Source organism: Onychostruthus taczanowskii, unplaced genomic scaffold, assembly GCF_017590055.1.
Source record: "Onychostruthus taczanowskii isolate IOZ18803 unplaced genomic scaffold, ASM1759005v1 scaffold507, whole genome shotgun sequence".
Taxonomy (NCBI): Eukaryota; Metazoa; Chordata; class Aves; order Passeriformes; family Passeridae; genus Onychostruthus; species Onychostruthus taczanowskii.
In genome coordinates, this window is record NW_024502647.1 from 2,167 (window position 1) to 8,640 (window position 6,474).

Consider the following 6,474-nt stretch of genomic DNA (forward strand, 5'->3'; position numbering starts at 1 on the left):
GGAATAAAGGGAGGGGGAAGGGGGAGGGAAAAGGGGGGAAGAAAGGAAGGAAAAGGGAGGAAAATGGGAAAAAGGGAGGAAAAAATTGGGAAAAGAAAGGGGAAAAAAAGGGGAAAAAAGGTAAAAATGGGGGGAAAAAAGGGAAAATGGCAAAAAGGAAAGAAAAAGGAGGGAAAGAGGGAAAAAGAGGAAAACATTGGGAAATGAAAGGGAAAAGGGATGGGAAAAATGAGGGAAAAATCGGGGAAAATGAGGGGAAAAGTGGGGGGAAAGGAGGAAAAAAGTTGGGAAAATGGGGAGAAAAGAAGGAAAAAGGGGGAAAATGCAGGATTAGGGAATTTGGGAATTGCCAGATTCCCAAAGATCCTGAGCCCTCACACCCACCTTGCCAGCTGGTCGTGTTGGTGCCATAGGAACCTGGAAAAAATGGGAATTTTTCATGGAAAAAAAAATAAAATTTGGGCTGAAATGTTTGGGGTTTCTGGGAAAAGGGGGGATTTGGGGGGGTTGGGTGGAATTCTGATGGGTTTTGCAGGAAAAGGGTTTGGGGGGTGAAGAGGTTTTGGGAGTTGGGGTGGGACGGGGAGGGAAGGGTGGAAAAATGGGGGGTGGGGGGGGGCAGGGTTTGGGGGGGGGGGGGGGGGGGGGGGGAGGGAAGGGTGGAAAATGGGAAAAAGGGGGAGAAAAAGAGGAAAATTGGAAAAATGGGGAAAAGAGGGGGAAAAGGGGTGGGAAAATGGGGAAAAGGGGGGAAAAGTGGGAGGAAAAAGGGGGAAAATGGGAAAAAAGAGGAGAAAATGGGGGGAAAGGGGGGAAAAATGGGGGGAAATGGGGAGAAAATGGGAAAAAAATAATAAAATGAGAAGATAATGGGGGAAAATTGGGGGAAATGGGAGAAAAATGTGGGGAAAATGGGAGAAAAAATAATAAAGTGCAAGAAAAATTGGGGGGGAAAATTAATACAACAGGAGGAAATGGGGAGAAAAAGGGGGAAATGAGAGGGAAACGGGGGGAAAGTGGGAGAAAGGGAAAAAAATAGGAGAAAAATGGGGGGAAAGGGGAGAAAAATGGGGGGAAATGGGGAGAAAATGGGAAAAAGTTAATAAAATGAGAAGAAAATGAGGAAAATTTGGGGGGAAATGGGAGGAAAAAAGAATAAAATGCAAGAAAAATGGGGGAAATGGAGAGAAAAATGGGGGAAATAAATAAAATGGGGGGAAAATGAGAGGGAAAAGGGGGGAAATGGGAGAAAAATGTGGGGAAATGGGAGAAAAAATAATAAAATGCAAGAAAAATTGGGGGGAATTAATAAAATAGGAGAAAATGGGGAGAAAAAAGGGGGAAAATGAGGGGGAAATGGGAGAAAAATGGGGGGGAAATGGGAAAAAAAGTGGGGGGAAGAGGGAAAAAAGGAAAAGTTGAGGAAAAGCTGGGAAAATCTCACCCTGGGTGCCGGTGGCCCCGGTGCTCCAGGTGCCATAGCCTGGGGAAAAGGAGGAGATGTCAGCAGGGAAGGGAAAATTCCCACTTTTCCTGAGCCAATCCCAAAATTCCAGCCCTGATCCCAAAATCCAGCCCCAAAATCCAACCCCAATCTCAAAATCCGGCCCCAAATTCCAGCCCGGATAGCAAATCCAGCCCTGATCCCAAAATCCAGCCCTGATCCCAAAATCCAGCCCTGATCCCAAAATTCCAGCCCTGATCCCAAAATCCAGCCCCAAAATCCAACCCCAATCTCAAAATCCGGCCCCAAATTCCAGCCCGGATACCAAATCCAGCCCTAAATTCCAGACCTGATTCCAAAAGCAGCCCCAAAATCCAGCCCTGATCCCAAATCCCAGGCCAAAATCCCAAATCCCAGCCCCAAATCCCCCCCAAAAGCCAGCCCTGATCACAAAATCCAGCCAAAATCCTGAATTCCAACTCTGATCCCAAATCCAGCCCCAAAATCCAGTCCTGATCCCAAATCCCAGGCCAAAATCCCAAATCCCAGCCCCAAATCCCACCCAAAATCCAGCCCTGATCACAAAATCCAGCCAAAATCCTGAATTCCAACTCTGATCCCAAATCCAGGCCCAAATCCCAGCCCCAATCCCAAAATCCAGCCCCGATCCCAAACCCAGCCCCAGTCCCAAATTCCAGCCCAAATCCCAAATCCCAGCCCCAAAATCCAGCCCTGATCCCAAATCCCAGCCCTGAAATCCAAAGTGAGCCTGGAAAAGAAGCCAAGCCTCGGATAAATAATTAAAAAAAATAAATCAGGGTGGATTTTCCTGATTCCTTTTTTCAGGCTGAAAAATTCAGGGGAAATTCCAGGAGGGATTACTAAGGGATCCAGGGGGAATCCTGAGGGAATCCAGGGGAATTTCCAGAGGAAATCCTGAAGGGATCCAGAAGAGATCCTGAAGGAATCCAAGGGAATTTCTAGGGGAAATCCTGAGAGGATCCTGAGGGGATCCAGGGAATTTCCAGGAGAGATCCTCAGAAAACCCAGGGGGAAACCTGAGAGGGGATCCAGGGGAAATTCCAGGGAGATCCTGAGGGAATTTCCAGGGAAGATCCTGAAGGGATCCAGGGGAATTTCCAGGAGAGATCCTGAGGGGATCCAGGCAGATTCTGAGGGGGAATCCACAGGGAATTTCCAGAGAGAATCCTGAGGGGATCCAGGGGAATTTCCGGGGGGGATCCTCAGGGGAATTTCCAAGGGGGAACCTGAGGGAATCTCCAGAGAGAATCCTGAGGAGATCCAGGGGAATTTCTAGAGGGATCCTGAAGAGATCCAGGGGGAATCCTGAAGGGAGATCCAGGGAGTTTCCAGGGGGAATCCTGAGGGGATCCTAAGGAGATTCCAGGAGGGAATTCCCAGAGGAGATCCTGAGGGAGATCCAGGGGAGATCCAAGGCGGGGACTCCAGGGGGATCTCCCTGAGGAGGGGACCGGGATCCCCTCAGGAGGGACCACGGGACGTCCTGAGGAGGGCACAGGCCCCCAAGGAAGGGGTCACGGGACACCCCCGGGTGTCGCCACGGTTGGGCCGAAAAAAACAAAAAACCAAAACAAAACAGGGTGAGATTGCCCTCTCCTGATCCCTTTTGCCAGGCTGAGGAATCCAGGGGAAATTCCAGGGGGATCCTGAAGGGATCCAAGGGAATCCTGAGGGGATTTCCAGGGGAGATCCTGAGGGGATCCAGGGGAAATGCCAAGGGGAATCCTGAGGGGATCCAGGGGAAATTCCAGGGGAGATCCTGAGGGGATCCAGGGGAAATTCCAAGGGGAGATCCTGAGGGGATCCAGGGGAAATTCCAAGGGGAATCCTGAGGGAATTTTCAGAAAATTCCAGGGGAGATCCTGAGGGGATCCAGGGGAAATTCCAAGGGGAGATCCTGAGGGGATCCAGGGGAAATTCCAAGGGGAATCCTGAGGGGATCCAGGGGAAATTCCAGGGGGAATCCCGAGGGGATCCAGAGAATTTCCAGCAGGAATCCTGAGGGGATTCAGGGGATTTCTGAGGGGGAATCCACGGCGAATTTCCAGGGGAGATCCTGAGAGGATCTAGGGGAAATTCCAAAGGGAATCCTGAGAGGATTCAGGGGAGATCCTGAGGGAATTTCCAGAGGGAATTTCCAGAGGGAATCTGGAGGGGATCCAGGGAAACTTCCAGGGAGATCCTGAGGGGATTCAGGGGAGATCCTGAGGGAATTTCCAGAGGGAATCCTGAGGGGATCCTAAAGGGATTGCAGGAGGGAATTTCCAGGGGAGATCCAGAAGGTGATCCAAGGGGGATCCTCCTGAGAGGGGACAGAGCCCCCCCGGGTGTCGCCACGGTTGGGCCGGGCCAGGACGAGGGAAACTGAGGCACAGGCGGCGGGGGCGGAGCCGCGGCCGCCATTTTGTGTCGTCTTCAGAAATGGGCCCGGCGCCATTTCCGCCCCCCCCCCCGTCGCCCTCAGGGCACGACCCCTCCAACAAAGCCCCTAACAGCCAATCAGCGCCGCCCTAGCGGTGAGTGACGTGGAGCTCAGCCAATCAGCGGCGCCGGCGCCTCACGGGGTGGCGGGCGCTGCGCTTCCCGCTGCGGCGAAGCCCCCCCCGGCACCCGCCGGTAACGGAGCCGGTCCTGAGGCAGCGAGAGGAAGGAACCACCGTCACCCCGGGGGAGCGGCAGTACCGCGGGGCCGCCCCGCAAGGCACCTACCACCGTATCCCGGCTCCATCGCTGCCGCGTCCGCCCGGCGCCGCCGCCGCTTCACCGCCCGCCTCAGCCGCCTGCGCACGCGCGGCACCGCCCGCCTCCCGTTTGGCCTCGCCCACAGCACTTCTGATTGGTTGATCTCCTCAGCGGCGCGGCCCACCCACAGCTCCTATTGGTCCGACTGGTTCCCGCCCTCGATCTGATTGGTGGAGGCGCTTCCTCCCTGAGGGCACGGCCTGTCAATCACGGGCGTTCTGGCTCCTGATTGGACGGCGCCGCGGGGCGTGCCCCTTGCCGGCGGTGAGGGGAGGAGGGGTCGCCATGGAGTGCCCGGGGCCGGGAGCGGAGCGGCCCCGAAGCGAACCCGGAATGGGCCCGGCCCGGCCCCGAACCGGCCTCAAAACGGGCCCGGAGCGGCCCCTCCCAGTGACAATGTCCCCAGTGCCTCACAGTGAGTGTCCCCAGCCCTCAGTGACAGCGTTCCCAAATCCCCTCAGGGACCGCAAATCCCCTCAGGGACCCCAGATCCTCTCAAAATGTTCCCAAATCACCTCAGGGTCCCCAAATCCCCTCGCAATGTCACCAAATCCCCTCACAGTGTCCCCAAATTCCCTCAGAATATCCTCAAACCCCCTCACGGCTTCCCCAAATCCCCTCAAAATGTCCCCAAATCCCCTCAGGGTCCCCAAATCCCCTCAAAGTGTTCCCAAATCACCTCAGGGTCACCAAACCCCCTCACAGTATCCCCAAATCCCCTCACAGTGTCACCAAATTCCCTCAGAATATCCTCAAACCCTCTCACGGCATCCCCAAATCCCCTCAAAATGTCCCCAAATCACCTCAGGGTCCCCAAATCCCCTCACAATGTCACCAAACCTCTCACAATGTCACCAAATTCCCTCAAAATGTCCTCAAACCCCCTCACGGTGTCCCCAAATCCCCTCAGGGTCATCAAATTCCCTCACAATGTCACCAAATTCCTTCAAAATGTCCCCAAACCCCCTCATGGTCTTCCGAAGTCCCCTCAGGGCCCCCAGATCCCCTCAAAATGTCCCCAAATCCCTTCAGAGTCATCAAATTCCCTCACAATGTCACCAAACCCCCTCACAGTATCCCCAAATCCCCTCAAAATGTCCCCAAATCACCTCAGGGTCCCCAAATCCCCTCACAATGTCACCAAACCCCCTCACAGTATCCCCAAATCCCCTCACAGTGTCCCCAAATTCCCTCAGAATATCCTCAAACCCTCTCACGGCATCCAAAGTGTTCCCAAATCACCTCAGGGTCACCAAACCCCCTCACAGTATCCCCAAATCCCCTCACAATGTCACTAAATTCCCTCAAAATATCCTCAAACACCCTCACGGCATCCCCAAATCCCCTCAAAATGTCCCCAAATCACCTCAGGGTCCCCAAATTTCCTCCAAGTGTTCCCAAATCCCCTCACGCTGTCCTCAAATCCCCTCAGCATTCCCAAATCTCCTCAAAATGTCCCCAGATTCCATCAAAATATCCCCAAATCCCCTCAAATTGTCCCCAAATCCCCTCAGGGCCCCCAAATCCTGTCACGGTGTCCCCAAATCCCTTTATTCCAACCCTTTCCCATTATTTTTTCCATCATTTTTCCGTTTTTTTCATCCCTTTTCCATTCCTGAGTGGAATTTTCCCCATTCCTGAAGGGAAATTTTCCCTTTCCTGAGGAGAATTCTTCCATTCCTGGCAGGAATTTCCCCATTCAAGAAGGAATTTTCCCATTCCAGAAGGAATTCTCCCATTCCAGAAGGAATTCTCCCATTTCTGGCAGAAATTCCCCCATTCCTGGCAGGAATTCTCCCATTCCAGGCAGGAAAATCTTCCAAAATCCCCTCATGGCCCCCAGATCCCCTCAGGGTCCCCAAATCCCTTTGCCCACCCCTTTTCCCATCATTTTTTCCATCCCATTTCCATAATTTTTCTGGTTTTTTTCATCCCTTTTCCATTCCTGAGTGGAATTTCCCCATTCCTGAAGGGAAATTTCCCTTTCCTGAGGAGGAATTTCCCCATTCCTGGCAGGAATTCCCCTCAGGGCCCCCAAATCCTGTCACGGTGTCCCCAAATCCCTTTATTCCAACCCTTTCCCATTATTTTTTCCATCATTTTTCCGTTTTTTTCATCCCTTTTCCATTCCTGAGTGGAATTTTCCCCATTCCTGAAGGGAAATTTTCCCTTTCCTGAGGAGAATTCTTCCATTCCTGGCAGGAATTTCCCCATTCAAGAAGGAATTTTCCCATTCCAGAAGGAAT

The 6,474-nt window shown here is 52.9% G+C and overlaps 1 long non-coding RNA gene across 1 annotated transcript; it reads right to left on the reverse strand.

The window, feature by feature from the left end:
• Window positions 1-369: 369 nt before the first annotated feature.
• LOC121342053 lies at window positions 370-4,693 on the reverse strand. The gene is made up of 3 exons (XR_005953499.1): window positions 4,196-4,693; window positions 1,445-1,483; window positions 370-417 (listed from the first exon to the last, which is right to left on the reverse strand). It is a non-coding gene; the product is annotated as an uncharacterized LOC121342053 (long non-coding RNA).
• Window positions 4,694-6,474: the final 1,781 nt, after the last annotated feature.